Source organism: Ochlerotatus camptorhynchus, unplaced genomic scaffold (genome assembly GCF_037179485.1).
Source record: "Ochlerotatus camptorhynchus isolate MF236.1 unplaced genomic scaffold, CSIRO-AGI_Acam_v1.1 ptg000330l, whole genome shotgun sequence".
In the NCBI taxonomy this organism is placed as follows: Eukaryota; Metazoa; Arthropoda; class Insecta; order Diptera; family Culicidae; genus Ochlerotatus; species Ochlerotatus camptorhynchus.
This window is the reverse complement of record NW_027040818.1, coordinates 3,686,189-3,705,494: the sequence shown is the minus strand read 5'-3', so window position 1 is coordinate 3,705,494 and position 19,306 is coordinate 3,686,189. Positions and strand designations below refer to the sequence as shown.

General features: G+C 41.9%; 1 protein-coding gene across 2 annotated transcripts in view; it reads right to left on the bottom strand.

The window, feature by feature from the left end:
• The window catches only part of LOC135708446 (myosin light chain kinase, smooth muscle-like), a 109,870-nt gene that overhangs the window by 51,901 nt on the left and 38,663 nt on the right, over positions 1 to 19,306 (bottom strand). The window lies entirely within an intron of this gene.

Below are 19,306 nucleotides of genomic sequence, written 5' to 3'. Positions count from 1 at the left end.
TGTGACGTGTAGTCTCCAAGATGGTCTACCAGGAGCGCACAATGCGGCACATGGACTGTAAATAAACAGAGTTCGCCTCGCGTGTATTGAATCGCATGGCGGGTTTTTCTCCGGACCGGTATCGGTTTGCGCGTGATTTACGTACCTTCTCATCAGGGGAAGAGTTATTTTCGAACATGAGTGAGTAGGCAGTAAATTTTGCAAACGACAAGTTCGGAAACGCTTAACGACTGGTGGTGGTCAATGACTTGTTTTAAATAGATTGCAAAAACCGATTCATTTCGCCGACCTTGTTTGGCTGGTTCTGTTGGTTTTAAGTGAAGTTGAGATGAGCTTATGAAAAATGAGAGTTTTCCTTTTTCTACGTTTATTTACTTTGCATGACATGGGTGTAAACAGTTTAGAGCATTCATTTTCGCATATACGGAATCCGTGTCCGGGGAGCTCAACCAGGGGAATGTAAACAAATGGTATAGTATTTATTTTTATGTCTTTTGCCTGAACTTGAAATCTGTTATGATAGGAATGTGATGGAATTCAATTATGCTGATTCGTTCGTAGCTCTGCTGACCAAAATATTTTTTCGTCCAAATATTTCTGCACATTTCAAGGTTTCCAGCACCAAGCTGCCAACAACGTTGCTCTTTTTAATTTAATTGATTTGAATATACATCAGGAGAACACGCATTACTGTTGAAAGTCTGTAGTCACTTCACCCAGAACGCTATCATACCCAAATTCAGAAAGTCAACCTGCTGTAGATGGTGTTTGTTGTGGCATCCTTAATGAGCCCGGTTCAGTGGTAGAATAACATGACCCTATCGGGAAAGCTGTTTAAGATAAGATCAAAATTGAACAACTGGTGATCACATGCAGCACTCAAAAATGCGGTTTCCACTGGATTGACCTATTGTACCTCTCACAATGCTAAGTCGCCATGATAGCACGATATTGAAATTCTTGTAATAGCCCTGGGGAATCGTAATACTCCAACATTGGATGTCTCGTGCTTTGATTTACTTTTAGTATAATTTTCCATCGTTCCGCAAGGCTACGAACAACAAAGTCCCTCTCAAAAAAGTAAACAAAATTCAACAATCGTGCTACACAAACCTATAAATTATTCATCCTCAGCTGTAAACGCCCACCACCAGCGCAACCGGCAGTCAGATGTTACAAATAAGCTTCTACGACATAGATATAACGAGCATTACTTTCCTATGTTCTCACCAGTCGAAAGCGGTAAAATCAGCATTCAACATCGAAAGACGACGACGACGACGACGATCGGTCACACAGGGAAAGACCTCGAAAAAGGAATCGAATCGGAACGGGCCAAAGATCGCGTGTTTCGCATCGTTTTGGCAACCTCTTCCATTCTTCTCGCGGTTTTCGGGCACACTATAGATACATTCACTGGCGGTAGTTCTGGCGATCAACGACGACGACGCCGGCAACGATGATCATCATCATCTATCTAATCTACCTACCTTAGGCATCGAACAGTGCACAGTGGGGCAAAGCTAGTTGTAATTGATTTTTGTTTTCATGAATTATTATTTTTTTATAATATTGTTATCAGATTCTCGGAAAAATCAGCAAAAAATTCGGGATAATCCGTCAAGAATTGAATTTCGTGCACAGTGGTAAGGATGGAAATTCATTGAAAAACAGTAAAATTTTTACCAAGGCATGACAGATTGATCTTTCATGAAATTACAATGAAATGACCTAAAATCCGTTATAAGCTTTGTTTACCTTAGCTATTATATTGCTGAATAGCTATTTTACATTGAACATTATTTGTGGGCATCTATAACTAACATGCGTCCAATTGCGTCAATATTGGGTTTTTATTTGTTTTATTTGCCAACGTCTTCAGCTGTAGATACTAGTACAAAAAACATAACTATCTAACTAGCGTCTTAAACTTATTTTTTGATACATTATAGCCGAACTGACAGCTTACTTCATTTAATCTTCTGAGGCATCTTTGTAACGGATGATTGTCGGCGACGACTGTTCGCTGCCTTGGAATCCACAGAAGCTGTCGTTGTGGAGAGATGTGAGCAGGAACATAAAAGTTTATTTGTTACAGAAGATGTAAGCGGCTACTTAATACGTCAAATGCAAACAATCTCTGCAAGGAAACCTTGCGCTGGTGAAGAGGCTCTAGACATATCAGTTGACATCGGTGTTCGTATGGAGGCAGTCGAAGAGGGTCATTCCACGGCAGGTTCCGCAAAACAAATCTGATGAAATAACGTTGAACTCTTTCTAGCCGGTCAGTATCAGCATGATAAGGAGCCCATACTTGAACTCCGTATTCAAGAATACTGCGCACCAGGGAGGAGTACAGCACTTTCAGTGCGTGAATATCACTGAATTCGGCACAGCTTCGGCGAATAGAACCAAGGACGGCAAAAGCTTTGCCTGTAGATTTGAAGACATACTTCAAATCTCCGCGTACATCGTACGGGTTAGGCAAAAGGTGTGCGTTTGACTTTGTACTGTCGCATTAATGGTCCTTCGCTCATTTTCAACTTCGATTCAATTTTCTAACTGCCGTACTCTAACGGAACTATCTACCTGCGCTCTTCTAAAGACCATTTTCTAGCTAATAAATTATCACACTAAAGCTTCATGTTAGATAGCATTTCCAACCGACTCCTCCCTTCGTTGAAATTCAGCTTATTATCCACCGTCATTCCTAGGTCATTAATAGAATCAGCTCGTTCAAGATCTTCTGAATTGATCGAGTAGTAGAAGGTTACCTGTTCACGGGTTCTATTGAAGCTTATAACCTTGCATTTTATAGCGTCCAGCTCCATAGCATTGAAAAGACCCCAGTTAGATACAGTTTCAAGGTCTTGTTGTAGAGCAGTGCATTCAGTCATACACCGGATGATACTGAAAACTTTTAAGTCATCGGCGTACATAAGCCGGCGCGATTGTAACGGGTAACATAAATCATTAACGAAAAGAATAAAAATTAACGGACCAGCGTGCCTTCCTTGTGGTACACCAGATGGCATCTTGTAGCTTCCGCTAACGTACGACATGAGGTTTGTGATGGTTGAACGGTTCCTCACAAAACCATGCTGGAATTCGGAGGCTGAGCGGCTGTATACATTTTGTCGTGAATAATCGATTCTAAGATCTTTGAGATGTAGCACAGAATCGAAATAGGACGATAATTTTCCACGCAGTGAGTGCCCTGCCAGTTTCCAGGCATTAGAAAAGACTCCCTCCGACAGAAAAAGGTTGAATAAACAGCCTACAGAAAGCACATTGGCATATCGTTTGAAAAACGCAGAAGGAAGCTTGTCTGGTCCAGGAACCTTCGACGATTCAATAGAGCTCAGAGCGTTTTCAAATATTTTCTTGAACTTTTTCACTACACTGCGAATAGTCCTCTCGGTAGGACGATTATTGCAATGGTAAAATTGGCGAAGCGCTCGGAACGTTGCTCACAAAGAACACTTACTTTGATAAAACAATTTAATCATTTGCACGTGCTGTTGGGACGCTATAACTCTCCATGGTAATTTGGCAAGACACACTGAATAAATGACAGCTAATTTGACACCTGTAGTATTACAAATATGGACGCAATGAACAGTCAAAGTTTTGAAATCCCTTATGAAGTTCTTTGATTTTAAATGAATTCAATTTTCCTAAAATAAATGCAACACCCCATAAATTATCAGATCGAATTCTTCAACTAATCTTTCATGGTGTTTTAAGTGTTTTCCTGATTTTATTCGAATTGCCCGAAAGATCTGTGAACTTCTTTAAAATACTCTAGACTTCCAAATTTATTTCCGTATTTTGTAAATGTTCCCACTTTTCTTCTTTAGTTCTCCTTGAAAGTTTCTGCAGTTTTCCTGACTCTCTAGGAAGTTAGTCACTATGCCACCTTGTGGCTGTGCTGATTGTGTTTCTTGTGTGTTTTTGGGTGTCGGAGGGTGTTCTTTTATGTCGATCGAGCTGTAATAACATCTGTTCGGGAGTGAGCCTAACAACTCAACCTTGGATTCTGTTGGTCACTCAAAGTCAATCACAACACCCCCCGCCCTTTCTCTCACTCACTTCTTTTTTTCCTTTTCTTCGCATTTCAAGCTTATTGCGTGCTTATTGCGTGCTCTCAACTTAGTGTTCTAGATGCACTTTCACAGTTATTAATTGAGAACTTTCGATGCCTGTACCATTTTTGCATTGGTATAATTGTGTGGCAAGTCCAATCATACTTCTATGCCCAGGGAAGTCGAGAAATTTTCCAACCCGAAAAATTCCTAGACCGGACCGGGAATTGAACCCAGCCGCCTCCAGCATGGTCTTGCTTTGTAGCTGCGCCTTTACCGACTGAGCTAAGGGAGGCTCTCTCACTCACCTCACCCACTTTATCATCATCACGAACTCTACACTGTGGACTATGGCTACAGTACAGTGTGAGAGTATGGAGGCAATAGAGAGGACTCTCTATGCAATCGGAGGCCGATCGGAATTTGAAGACTAACCACACAGGCAAGGCCTGATAGGACAACCAGTCCAACCTGGGTCCTCAACATCAACAGCCGCCGGGTAGGAGGCTCAGTACGACAAATTTTAATGTGTTAATCGTTTCTGTAAATTTTGTATCATAGTCCGATATTTTGTTAATAAATATAGTATGTGTATACTAGTGTTGTGAATATAATATTGACGACGAGACGGAATCCTAATGCATTCCTATCAACAAGACAGCGAATACCTCAACACCCCAGTACCAGGAAACGTTCTTCCGCTGGCTACAATTCCCTTACTGTGTTGGAGGTCGGTCGGTTTTAACCCCAACACTATATTCCAAATGTTATACGATATGAGGAAACCTAACGAACATAGTCATTTTCATTTCATTTTCATTTCATTTTCATTTCATTTTCATTTCATTTTCATTTCATTTTCATTTCATTTTCATTTCATTTTCATTTCATTTTCATTTCATTTTCATTTCATTTTCATTTCATTTTCATTTCATTTTCATTTCATTTTCATTTCATTTTCATTTCATTTTCATTTCATTTTCATTTCATTTTCATTTCATTTTCATTTCATTTTCATTTCATTTTCATTTCATTTTCATTTCATTTTCATTTCATTTTCATTTCATTTTCATTTCATTTTCATTTCATTTTCATTTCATTTTCATTTCATTTTCATTTCATTTTCATTTCATTTTCATTTCATTTTCATTTCATTTCCATTTCATTTTCATTTCATTTTCATTTCATTTTCATTTCATTTTCATTTCATTTTCATTTCATTTTCATTTCATTTTCATTTCATTTTCATTTCATTTTCATTTCATTTTCATTTCATTTTCATTTCATTTTCATTTCATTTTCATTTCATTTTCATTTCATTTTCATTTCATTTTCATTTCATTTTCATTTCATTTTCATTTTGCAGCGTTTGGTGGGGCAATGGGAGAGCAAGTCAATCCAAAGCCGAGGATAAAGGAAGGGTAATGGCTGAATAGTCTATGCGGACCACTTGAACGCCATGGGAAAAGGAAGGGATTGAAGAGGTCGGTTATTGGGGGGTTTTGATGAAATGACTCATAGTACTAGATTTGTGATGCGAAATGTAAAGAAACCGAAAATCCATCTCCCACTGATTCATCCTTTCACATATATACCAAATCGATATTTTAAAGCAACCATCAAAATAAACAGACAATATATGAAAAGGCTACCCGAGCAAAGTAGAATAACAACCCGATATCATCTAGATAACAAGTCTTGTTATCCCAGATATCATTTTGTTTTCAGTTGTTATCGCATAACTTATTTAGTTATCAGCCTTGATCAATTTTGTTATCAGTTGTTATCATGAAATTTTTTGAAAAATTTCACTATATATTTATTAACGATGCAAGGTTAGTTCAAAACTATTCGCATTGAAACCATAAAAAATAGTGCTTTTAATCCCTAATCATATTTCGTTTATCAGCGTAAGGCTTTGATATCAAAATGATACCATGATTTGAAATTTATGGAATAAATTTGTATGGCTTACAGAATTTGTTATCAAGATATTATCAATGATAACAAAATTAGTTATTTTTTTGATATCCAACGAGCAATTTTTTGTTATAATTTTTGTTATGTTGGCTGTTAATTCAACCAAAATGATAACATGTTCAGTTATCAAAAAGTGATAACCGGGTAATAGAACTTGTTATCAATTTGATATTTAACTTTGCTCGGGTAGTTGCCAGTTGCTTTAAAGGCTAGTTGCCTACCTAAACGGACCCCCCGCATCCTAACTCTTTTGTTAATCTACTTAAGTTATTAGGCTGCCTAAATTTTCTCTGATGATTATGATATCAGGCGTAACACCTGATAACGACACAAAAGCATCCGCAAACAAACCTTCCAAGGCCCTCTACACGCAAACCAAAGCACGCCCACGCAAACCAATACCACTTCCGGAAAGGTGAGAGTTGCCCCTATTCGATGATAATGTTGGAAAATTTCCCCTTTCCGATAAATGTACGGGCCCGCGTGGGCGCATTTCGGCCGGCGTGCAAAGGGTCCTACAACTTCCGTCCACAGAAGCCCTCGTGCCGCTATCAAATGTTACGCCTGATATATTAGTTCGTCCCAGGTGACACCTTCAAGTGACTAAAATGCTTCTCTTTGAAGTTAGTTTCCTAGCTGATTTATAAATTATATAGTGTATATGCTCCAACTACACTCACACGTTTCCACTATGGCATCCCACAAAACTACGTATGGATATGTCACAACAGAAGCACGCCACAGTGGAAATCCCGAGCCATAGTTCAAACACTTATCCCAAACCAAAATGAAGCACATATAAGATTAGTGACAATACCACGTATAAAAATGGCGTTTAACATTGTTCACTGAGTAATGCTTCAAGGAAAACAACAATGAAAGCCTGTCACGCAAGTAGAAGGAGTACTGTTGAGCACTTTCTGAAATATTTCAATAGTATAATTTCCGTGCAAACCCAAATAAATCCATCTGTGTAAAAACAAATAAAATAAGAGTGATTTGCGGAAAAACCCGCAGTATCGCACCCAACGTTAGTGCCTATACGTAAGCGTACTACGACGAGGATCTTAAAAAAAGGAGTAACAGGTGTGATACTATCACTTCAGGCTAGAACTTTGGTTCTCTCATGCAGTGGTTCATCAGAGAGGGGAAGCTCAGTAATCCTCATCGCATGCTCATGACGCTATTCTGCCACGGCATGAGCCAACGATGCCGGACCCAAGCCAACCGTTTCCAACGCTCCACTATGAAACATAAGATTAGACCCGCACACCAACGTCCCGGTTAAAAACTAGCCAAGGGGAGGGAGGAAACCTAACGAACATAGTCAGCTACTTATGGCTGGTGGGAGGGTTGTTACAAGCACTTATTGCACATTTATTAACGCTTCTATACAGCTGGTATCCTGCTGTTTAGTTGTGTGTGAACTTGAAAGGTGCTTATTCACTATTTTCCCGGTTATCAAATAATCACTACACAGCTTTTCTTAAAGCCTGGTTAAATATTATTTACGCTTTTTTTTGTTGAGTTTATTTTGCTGTGAGAATCAAATTATTCGAAATTAGTTTATAACTACACCACATACTACACTACACTACACTACACCACCAAACTATTTACCCTGCACCGGAACCTAGAATCGAACTCGAGACGACCGTATTGGCAAACCTTGACACTACCAACTTCGCTACGTCAACACTTTGAACTGACGTAAACAAATATACATGATTTTTTACAATAATACCGATGAATAGAGGCTGTATAATAGTGCACATGAATCACTTTTCTCGGCTAGTTACTTCAGCTTTGTAAAGGAGCAGAGTACACTGGAGTCGCTTTTTACGCGGTTTTTTTTTACACGGTTTTTTTTTACGCGGTTTTTTTTTACGCGGATTTCGGAATTTACGCGGTTTTTTTTTACGCGGATTCCGGAATTTACGCGGTTTTTTTTTACGCGGATTTTGGTTTTTTTTTACGCGGATTTCAGAATTTACGCGGTATATCGCTTTTTACGCGTTTTTTTCTTACACGGTCTTTTTTTACTCGGTTTTTTTTTACGCGGATTTCGGAATTTACGCGGTTTTTTTTTACGCGGATTCCGGAATTTACGCGGTTTTTTTTTACGCGGGACGTATCACCCGCGTAAAAAGCGACTCCAGTGTAAAAGCTGTAAAACTGCACACGTCTAAAAATAAACCTAGTTGACTGTAAAAATGCTTCCAAAGTAGCACTAGCACGGTTTATTAGCTGAGTACAGGTTGTTTAGTTGTTCAAAAAGCACTTTTGATGTTAATGTTATTCAGCAAGAGTAGTTGGTTGTGTTGAACCCATCAATGAGTAATATATTTACATAGTTAGCTTTGTTTTGCAGCTACAAGTTGAAAGTTGATTAGTATGTGTATAGAAATAACATTAGCGTTTATTGGCTGATGTTATTCAGTGTGACTGATAAATTTAATAATGGTTGTGAGAAAGTTGAGAAAACGCTCTCCAAAACTATTTTTCTAGCTTATGCTTGTAGCTGTATCTGCAGCTTTGTTTCAGCTACTTTACAGTACAATGCTGGAAAAGTTGGCTTATAAAGCTATATAATTGGGGTAAGCGCCGTTCAATAATAAGGAGCAGGGTTGCTTCCACTCACTTACTATAAAAAATATTATTCGGAATCATTGCAATCATTACATGCAATAATGCTATGTTGTACTTGTAAGTTACAAAAAGAGGTAGTAAAGTATGTGTTTGACTCATAAAACCTGTCAATTTCGCTTTGAGAGCGTCACAATTAGCGATCTTATGATTCGTGAGCGTTCACTCAGAGTGAGCGCTCACGAGTCGTAAAATCGCTGATTGTGACGCACTGAAAGCAATTTTGACAGATTTTATGTGTCCTTCATGACCTTCTCTTGTAACTTACAAGTACTAATTAGCATTATACTGTATCATGATTTCATAATTCCGAAAAACATTTTTTTATAGCAAGTGAGTGGAAGTAACCCTGATAAGGAGACCATTTTAAAGGGACCGGGACTAATCACAAAAGACATAACCACGGTAACTGAAAAAAAACACGACTGCTGACCGGTTGGTTCCGTTATAGCCAGCTACTTCTTCTCCATGATAAACTCCTCTGGCGAAAGCCTTACACAAGAGTGCTTTAAATGGGGTGTTTACATCTGTGCGGATTTGCTAACGCTAGTGTACTAGCCAACTAGCACGGATTTCAGTTGCTCCTGAAATCTCATGCTGGTAGACGCTGATGCCCTGTTTACATTATGCTAGTGAGCTTTTTTGCTAGCGGCTAGCTCATTACCGCTAGTGAAATAGCATAAGTGTAAACTCCCAATCAGCTTTTTTTTACAAACACTATTCCAAACGCATTGGGCACGAGGCTCATAAGTTGTGAGTTTTACCATAATAAATGCCCTGTCTAGACCACTATGCAATCAAGAGAGAGAGAGAGAGAGAGAGAGAGAAATGAGATTCGCTTTGTGTATTTACCACGCAACTCTAACAAGCGCTACCCCGCCCTACCCGAGCAAAGCTGGAGATCAAATTGAAATCAAAATTTGCTGTTATGATGTAACTTATTTTGAGTACTCCAGTTGATCTTATTTTGGTTGACTTAACGGTTAACACAGCAAAAATGAGAGCAAAATTTTACACTGTTGAAGCAAACGGAAAACTAATCCTGCTTTCAATGAAATCAATTTGATTACTGATTTTGCATTCATAAAGTTTAACTGAATACGGGCCTGGAGTTAATGGTTAGCATTCATGCTTCTCACGCTGAAAGACTTGGGCTCAAACCTCACCCCGGGCAAGTCACGAATGATCTTAAATGTGTTAAACAGAACATATAAACAATAATCATTATTTCAACGACAGATAAACTTCAATTAAATTTTAAACAAGACGTTAACAGCAGAACTTCAAGTTAAGTTGCTTTCATTTAAAAAGTCTTGACTGCATAATGAAAGCACAATATGATATCAGACTTATGTCGCGACATTTGAAATCAAAATGAGTTTTCATTATGATAGGAACTGCACACTTTAATATCGATTTGCTTTCATTTTGTTAACCGACTTTGCTCGGGTAGCGTCTAATTGTTTGAATGAAACTGAATCGTATACGGTGATGGTGGCGACCCGGTTCAAGGTTCTCGTCCTCTCCCCACCGGATTAGCTAAGTAGTGTTCAGATGAGACGCCGGCCGTCGCCATTTGCGGAAGGAACGCAATTATTTATTTAGAATCGGGTGCTTTGTATGGTTAATGTGATTAATTTATATACATTAGAGTTTTTGTTTTGTTGGTATTTCTCTTGTGGACAGCTGTTACAATTTGCCATTTCATGATAGTTGACTTTATTTTTAGAAGTTGTTTTTGTGGGAAACATGTTTACTTGGAGTAGAATTTTCAGTCGGTGTAAAGCTAACGGTAATTCAAATGACTCAATCAATCCTCACAACAACACAAAAGTCCACGTGTGATTACGTCGATAAATTTTCAAAGTAAAAGTGTCTCGTAAAACTGATTTGATTTATTCAGTAATTAAAGTCTCATGCGATGATCCCAACGGTCGTTCTCACGCTGACGGATCAAGGTCTGTGACGAGAATGTTTGGAAACAGCCAGACTGTGAAGTTCACCAGTCAGTTGGGGAACGGAGCTACATGTTTCACTAATTTCTTACGACACGCACATTCTTCATCGCTTTCTTGAAGAACGATGATGTTGGTGCACCTCCACGAACTTCACATTCACGTCTGTGTTGCTATAGTTTAGCAGCCAGCACCGAAAACAACAGTAAGAACAGCTGTCAGGACCAATTGGCAACTTGCCTTGAGCCGTCTAAGGAGGCACCAACATGACTCCCGGCCACGTCACGTGTCAGCTCGAGTGTGTTGTCTGAGTTGACAACTTTCAAAGAATCACATTCAACATGTTTCGCCACATCTAGGTAGTCACAGACGTTTTTCCAATCCTGAACCGCAAGCATTGCCGCAGGTCAAAGATTTCTAATGAAGTCGTCAAAATAACTTACCTTTCCTAATAGGATCTTTGTTTACTACGCAAGCACACCTTCAGATTCATCGGTGCTGCTCAGAAGACAGACCAAATGACGAAATACTCTCGCAACCGAATGACCTGAATATTCCAAAAATAAAAATAAAAATAAAATATAAAGTGGATATAAAACATCGCCACATACCGCGCCGTCTCACGCGTTTTAAATCCAAATATATGACGTACCGTGTTCTCCCGTAGCCGAGGAACTCGCATAGAAAGTTACGACTCTGGTGACCGTGAAAAATTCACGCACTCATTTTATTGCTGTGCAACTCCAGACGTTTTACCTTTGTCACTCTCGGATGAAATGTGGTCGTCGGGATATTCAGTTTGATTGCAACTTTGTTGGTTGGTACTCCGTTGCTCTTGCTGCTGTGGTGCGATGCAAGATACAGAGAAGAACCGTTGCTTGCGGATGATGCTGTATCCAGTAAGTATTCCCTTTTCTCATTCTCCTAGCTGCCTGATCTTTGGCAGTGAGAATACTGAGCACGAATGGTATCTTTATTATCAAAAACCAGGAATCAAGGAATCCAGAAAAAAAGAACAACAGCTAAAACTTCATCCGCAAACAACGGTACCTCTCTGTAAATTGGCGGGGATTTTCTCGGAATAAATCAGCGCACCAACGCACAGTCGGTAAAATAACTGAGAGTGTAATCCTGTAATTCAAAGTTTTATAAACTGGCTTAGGTCCCTAGCAGAGTGAAAGCTGACGACAGAGCTGCTCACCAGATTTCACTCTGCCAGGCAGCTTAGGTTAGAGAGTTGTGCGCGTTACTTGGTGTATCGTTACACGAGCGAGATTTATGCGTGAATGTGAATAGTAAGCCACCCACACGAATCTTTAGTTTTCGTAAACGACGATGTTTAAATTTGCAGGATTTCATTTTCTGATGGTAGAAAATTGTTATTAGTTACATATTCCTGTTCTCGAAGCTGTCTAAAATAATTGGCTATGTCAATCAGCGTTAGCCAGCTACACCGATTACTCGGTATTTATTTAAATGATCTTTATTTCTTGTATTTGTTTGGTTTACATGTATAGATTATCAACTGACACAGATGCGTCTTTTCAACTTTAGTACATTTGAAATTTTAATTATTATTTACAGTTCCTAGCCCTATCAGGCTTGTTATTAGAGTATGACCACCTTGGTGGGATTGGTTTGTTTTGAATTTAAAAAAGGAGACTACTTATAATTACTATTTACAACTACAATTAACCTGTAACTACTATATACACCTAACCTACTATATAAAAATTGCTTATCAAAGCATGTTCTGATGTATTGCATTTCTGCATAAACCTAGTCTTAATGTCATCAATTTTGAAATCTAATTTTGGAATGTTCGCCTCTTGGTAGAGGTCTGAATATCTTGTATCAAAGGTACGATCAAGGATCATCCTAAGCACTCTGTTCTGAGCAACCTGGATTTTGTTCCTGTGAGTCTGAGGATTCCCACACCGGAGCTGCGTAGAGGATCGCAGGTGCTATGTTTTGTTTGTAGACAGCCAGTTTGTTCACCCTTGAGAGGCGGGATCTACGGCAAATCAGCGGATACAGACACCTAACCAAGGCGGAACACTTGATAACGGTTTTCTCCACATGCGAGCGGAATAGGAGCTTTTTGTCAAACAACATCCCGAGATAGGTTACTTCGACGGACCACTCAACCCTTGTGCCATCCATGATTATAGTACAAGAGGAAGGTGGTTTTAGTTTGGGAGATTGCCGATGGAGGAACATTATTGTTTGGGTTTTGGAAGAATTGATTTTGATTTTCCACGTGGTGGCATAATCAGCAAAGGCGTCAAGGCTTCGTTGAATCTTGTTTGTTATTTCACGAGGCATCCTTCCCTTGACGGTTATAGCAGTATCATCTGCGAACAGAAATAACACGCAACCGTTACCCAAGGGAGGAATGTCGGAAGTGTAGATGCTGTATAGCAAAGGGCCCAACAGACTTCCTTGCGGAACACCTGCTGGGATGGAAAATGTGCTTGAATTGCAACCATTCAACGATACCCTGAACGACCTTTGCTGAAGGTAGTTACGGGTGATTTTAACAAGATACAAAGGAAAGTTGAAGTTACAAAGCTTGTATACAAGCCCATTGTGCCAGACATTATCAAACGCTTTCCAACGTCTAACAATGCCATGGCTGTAGACTTAGATACAGCCTTGTTACTTCGGATATTATTCATCACCCGTACTAGCTGATGATTTGTGGAGTGCCCCTTCCTGAACCCAAACTGTTCCGGTAGGAGAATGTGTGCCTCGACAAACTTGAGCAAACGATTGAGAATAAGTTTCTCGAACAATTTGCTCAGCGCTGAAAGGAGGCTGATTGGTCTGTAGCTTGAAGCTAGCGTTGGGTCCTTCCCGGGTTTGCGGATAGGTATGATTTTCGCTGTCTTCCAGATACTTGGAAAGTAGTGCAGTTCCCAGCATCTGTTGAAGACAGCAGCCAGCAGAGAGTGAACATTCATGCTGAGATTTGTCAATACTAGGTTGAATATTCCGTCAAACCCGGGGGCCTTCATGTTTTTGGTGCATTTCAGCGTTGAGCAAATCTGTTCCACTGTGATTCTATCCTCCGGAGGGATGGCACAAGGGGAGGAATCAAGGTTGAGTACGCATTGCTCAACCTGAACTTCGAGCGGACTTTGGATGTTGGAGCCAAGCAAGTGCGATTTGGCAATATGCTCACCAATCGCATTTGCTTTCTACTGAGGGGTGATTATGAGCCGATCGTCATCATTTTCATCTTTGAGTGGAGGAATGGGTTTGGGGTGCGTCTTTAGGACCTTGGCAACCTTCCAGAATGATCTGGAGCGGTCGTCCAGATTCTGGATGAGCCGCCCAAAACTTTCGTTCCGGAGTGAGACCATTCTGGAAGCAATCTCCTTGTTCAGATCGGCCATTTCACGTTTCCACGCTAGATCTCCGGTTGTTTGGAACTGGCGTCTACGAACATTTCTCAGTCGAATCAATAGTTGGGTGTGGGAATCAATGGCAATAAACTTAGCCCTCACAGGAACTCGTCGGACGCACGCCTCGTCAGCCACGGTTATGGCTTGGTGAAGTCCACCCAACGCTCGGTCGATGTCCTCCACGGAGTCAAGCGGCGGGTTGTCGATGTCTACTACGCGTCCAAACTGGGCCCAGGCCTTGCGCAGGCTTGGAGCAGGAGCTACGTTGTATCCCAGTTCAGCCACCACCGGTTGATGGTCGGAGCTGAGTTCGTTCAAGGCTACCGGCTTGGACAAGCCGGTATTTGTAAGAAACGGGTCTAGCGTCGATGGGTTGCCTGCCGGTGAGATGAATGTTGGCTCGTCCGAGAACCAAACGGAGTATGTACAGCCCATGCTGCGAATGGTCGAACAGCAGACGACCGTTCTGGTTCTGCTGGTAGTTCCGCCAGGCCTCATGGCGAGCATTCAGATCTCCTCCAACAACGAAGCGGGAACCGGTACGGGTGATGGTGGCCAGGTCTTTCTTGAATTTAGCCGCTAGTCCGCTGCTGGTGGCACACTGTCGAGGGCAGTAGACGGCGATGAACTGGATGTATCCAGTCGCCGACTCCACCTCCACACCAAGGGCCTCGATGATAGAGGTGCGGATATGGGACAGACTGCGGTATTTTATCCCTTTTCTGATGATGATCGCAACACCCCCCCCCCCTCCTGGAGCTGGTACGATCAAGCCGAATGATGTTGTGGTCCGGTAACCAGCAACTGTCGCCGGACTTGAGGTGGGTCTCGGTGAGGAGGCCCACGTCGATGGTATGCTTGCGGAGGAAGTCCGCAAGCTCGATGGTTTTTGCTCTTAAGGAGCAAGCGTTCCATGTGACTATGCATAGTGGTTTAAACGCCATAATGCATAGCCAGTTTCACGATAGTTTCTAACTGTTCGTTCTTGTTGGTGCACTTGCAGAAGGCGCTTGTAACATGGACGAACATGTTCCAAAACTCGTCCACCGAGTACATACCTTCTAGCGTTGGCGGTGTTCTCCAGGATCCAGGGGGAGTGGAATTTGTTCACCGGTCGTTGGTTGGGGGGGGGGGAGCGGGTTGCACTCGCGGTTGCTGGTTGGTTCAAAGAGGCGGAAAATCGCCTGGCCCGAAAGTCGGGGACTTATTTTTCTTACGTCCTGGTTGGTTGATACGGATACGCTTGAACTCCTCGCGTTTGAGCACCGCCACAGTTGACACACTTGATAACCTCAGGACTTTCATCTGGGCAGTCGGAGGAGGCATGGTCCTTGGCGCAGAAGCTGCAGCGTGGGTTGATGTTGCAATTTCGGGTGCCGTGTCCGAAGTTGAGGCAGCGCTGACACTGCGTTACATCGCGGCGGCCACCACGGTAGGACTCCCAACGGATGATGACGTTGAAGAGCGAGCGGATTGCTTGCAACGCATTAAGCGTCACCGTCCCCTTCTTGAAGTGTACCAGGAAAAGGCAATCCTGGTACTTCCTCTGGCTTTCGTTCCTCCTCTTGATCCGAAAGACGGCGATGGGGGCCAGCTTGTACCGGTCTTTAATTTCAGCTTCGATCACCTTCGTTTCGAAATTCAGAAGGCCTCGGATGTCGCCCGGGATGTCGCGTGTGAAAAATTCCACTTTGGAATTCTTCAGCGAAGCCAAAGCTTTGTTGTAGTCCGCTTTGGTGTGGAGGATGATTTTCGTGCCAATCCCGCATAGCTTGTTCTCGGCAGCGACGCCAAGGGATGCCATCTCTTGAGCCAGCTTGTCGAGTGGTACTGACTTCACCACCAGAGGTGGAAGTTTCACTTTCGGACCGTTCTGGCCGCCCGTGGCCAAGTTTTCAACGGACCCGCCGAAATCACCGACGTCACTACCGTTGACTGCTGTGGCGTTATCCTTGGGACCACTATTCATTGGGGTATGGACACTTCCACGGTCGGATGCGTCTCTCTTCGTCTTTTTGCCGCCTTGGGCAGCGTTAGACTGGGTTGCAGGGTTCGAACCCTGGTTCGAGCCTGTCTTCTTCTTCCGCTTCGTCATCACACGCGATGCATCGAAACGACCGAAAACGTGAACAAACGCGTAGCACTATTAATATCACTGGCACACTGACTCGGTATTTATACCGATTACTCGGTATTTATACCGATTTTCAAACTTGACACCCATATATAAATAAAGTTTCTCAGAATACCGATTTATAAGATTGTATACCGATTTGCACCGATTTCTTTTTATAATCAATAAACGAACTAGATAAAAAAAAACTTCCTCTGAACTTCAAGAGTGTTATTGCGGTTCCATTAGTTTCAGGAAAACTGCAGGAACTTTTACGAAGTTCTGAAACTTCAGAAACGTCCAGACTGTTGGGTATGTTCCAAGATCTGTAAGGGTAAGTTCCGATGAATTGATAACAGTTTCATTAAGTTCTATTGAAATATGAGAATCCGGGATTTTCAGGAAAGTACAGAGAACTCCAGTGCATTTAACGAAAAATCAGAAATGTTTCGAAAACCTCACAAGTCCAAACAAATGCAGGGAAATTTTATAATTTTCTGGACAATTCCATTTGTTTCAGCAGAATTGAGTGAACTTTAGGGAAGCTCTGAGAACATCAGGACTATTGTTTCAAAGTTCAGAAAGGTAATAAGTTGAATTCATGGCAATTATTCATCAGAATGTTTACTTTATAACTTCTACTATTTTAACCACTTCATTTTAATACTTTTACTTCCATTAGCAAAATTTTCTCACACTTCTTCCGAAATTTTGTCTTCGACAACCCTCGGTAGTTTCTTTTGACCCAGAAGAGAATTCCGAATTCTCGCAGAATTCTCTTCCAACTTTCCTAGAAATTAACATGTGATTCATCGGAAGCTTCTTCCAGAAGTCCCTCTGACTTCCACGGTAGCTTTTGACTTCCTCTTGACTCTTGCTTTTCCAGGATCATTCATCCGATTTCCCTTAGAAGATCTTCCTCTGGAAGTTTCTTCAAACTTTCTCCTTAGAGGTTTCTTTTGACTCCTCTGGGATATTTCTTGTAACTTTCAACAAGGACATCGGGAAACGTTAATTTTGGTCCATTTCCCTGGATGTCTCAGGATAGAAACCATTAAGCGGGACAGATCAATTAATTTTAATAAAATTGCTGAAATTTTAAAGGAGTTCCGCGAAACTAAAGGGCCACCCATAAAGGCTAAGTTGCGTTAGCGTGGATTTGACAGTTGACGTATTCAAACTTACGTAAACGGAACGCAAACGTTTCCACCTCAGGGAGTTTACGAAAACTTCAGCAAAGTTTCAAGAGGATCATGAACAAACGTAAGGGAAGTTATCTGAACGTCAGAAAATTGTGAGAACATTTGAAGGGAAGTTCCGATTTTAATGGCAGTTTCGAGAACCTTAAAGAAATAAAAAATGGGAAGATCAGAGATCTTCAATGCTGATGTTCCATTAATTTAAAGAAAATCGTAAGAGCACTTAAATCTTCAAGAATTTTCAAAGACCTTCAATCCTCGAGTACTTTGAGGATGATGAGAGAACTGCAAAACAGCGCCATCAACTTCAGGAAAATGGCAAGAACTTTAAACGAGTTCCGAGGACATTCCGAAGTGCATTTCAGGAATATTCTGAAAACTTCGGGGACATTACGGAGTCTTCAGGGCTGTTTTATGAATATCAGGAAATTTTCATATGTTAGCATATGTTAGCATAATAGCTAACATACATAGTTATCCTGAATCGGATACAGGAGAAGATCGACGCGACTCTCCGACGGCAGCAGGCAGGATTCCGTGCCGGAAGATCTTGTGTGGACCATATTGTCACGCTCCGCATCATCCTGGAGCAGGTCAATGAATTCCAAGAGTCCCTTTATTTGGTATTCATTGACTACGAAAAAGCTTTCGACCGTCTCAATCACGAGAATCTGTGGGGCGCCCTGAGACGCAAGGGAGTCACGGATAAAATCGTCAACCTCATCGAAGCGCAGTATGAGGCTTTCACGTGCAGAGTTCTGCATAACGGAACCTTGTCCGACCCTATCCGTGTAGTCGCTGGTGTGAGACAAGGATGTATACTATCACCGCTACTGTTTCTCATCGTAATCGACGAGATCATGGTAGGTGCAATTGGCCGTGTACCGAACCGTGGGCTGCTTTGGCAGAATATTACCATGGAGCATCTCAACGACTTCGATTTGGCTGATGATGTTGCTCTACTAGCACAACGGCGCTCTGATATGTAGAGTAAGCTCAATGACCTAGCCGAACGCTCCTCTGCTGCGGGTCTCACCATCAACGTCAACCAGACCAAATCGTTGGATATCAACACGGGCAACCCTTCCAACTTTACGGTAGCGGGGCAAGCAGTGGAGAAGGTCGAAAATTTCCAATATCTTGGCAGCCAAATAGCGTCGGACGGCGGGACCAAGAGCGACATAGGTACACGAATCAAGAAGGCTAGGGCTGCCTTTGCGAGTTTACGAAACGTATGGAGATCCAACCAGATAAGTCAACGCACCAAAATCCGAATTTTCAACTCGAACGTGAAATCTGTGTTGTTATACGCCAGCGAGACGTGGGGTGTATCAACGGTGAAACTAATGTTCTGCCCGACAACAACTCAGCAGCACGAGACTCCTTGAACTGTGTCTCAGAGTCGGCGCACTACTGGGCAAACTGGAGGGGCTACGCGGATAAAAAGGCACTCAAGCTTTCAATTAAACTAAAACACAACGCGGATCAATTTAAACACTGTATTTCTGCAACTACCGATAGTGTGGATTGTGTGGTGTTGTGTTCGATTTTCTTGGCACATACCCTTGATGACGATGGTGACTACGACGACTGCAGACCAGCGAGCGCTCGCTGTGGTTCCGGAAAGATCCTTAAAGGCAAGATGGCGGTACCACCGCTCGGTGTAATTGCGGTACAATTCCGGCAATGGCGGACGAAGCGAGGCTGACCGAACGTCGGCCGTAGTGCGATGGCGGGTTGGTGTTACCGGGCTGGTATAGCGGTTTGTGGAGATTGTTCCGATGCACAGGCGCTTCCTTCTGACGAAGCCGGTCGACGACGGCAAGGCCGCCCTCTGTCGAACCGGGAAGGGAAATTCTCCTTGGCGTTTAGGGCCTTCAGCCCGAGAACAATGTCCTTTACGGTTAGGTCAAGGTAACTC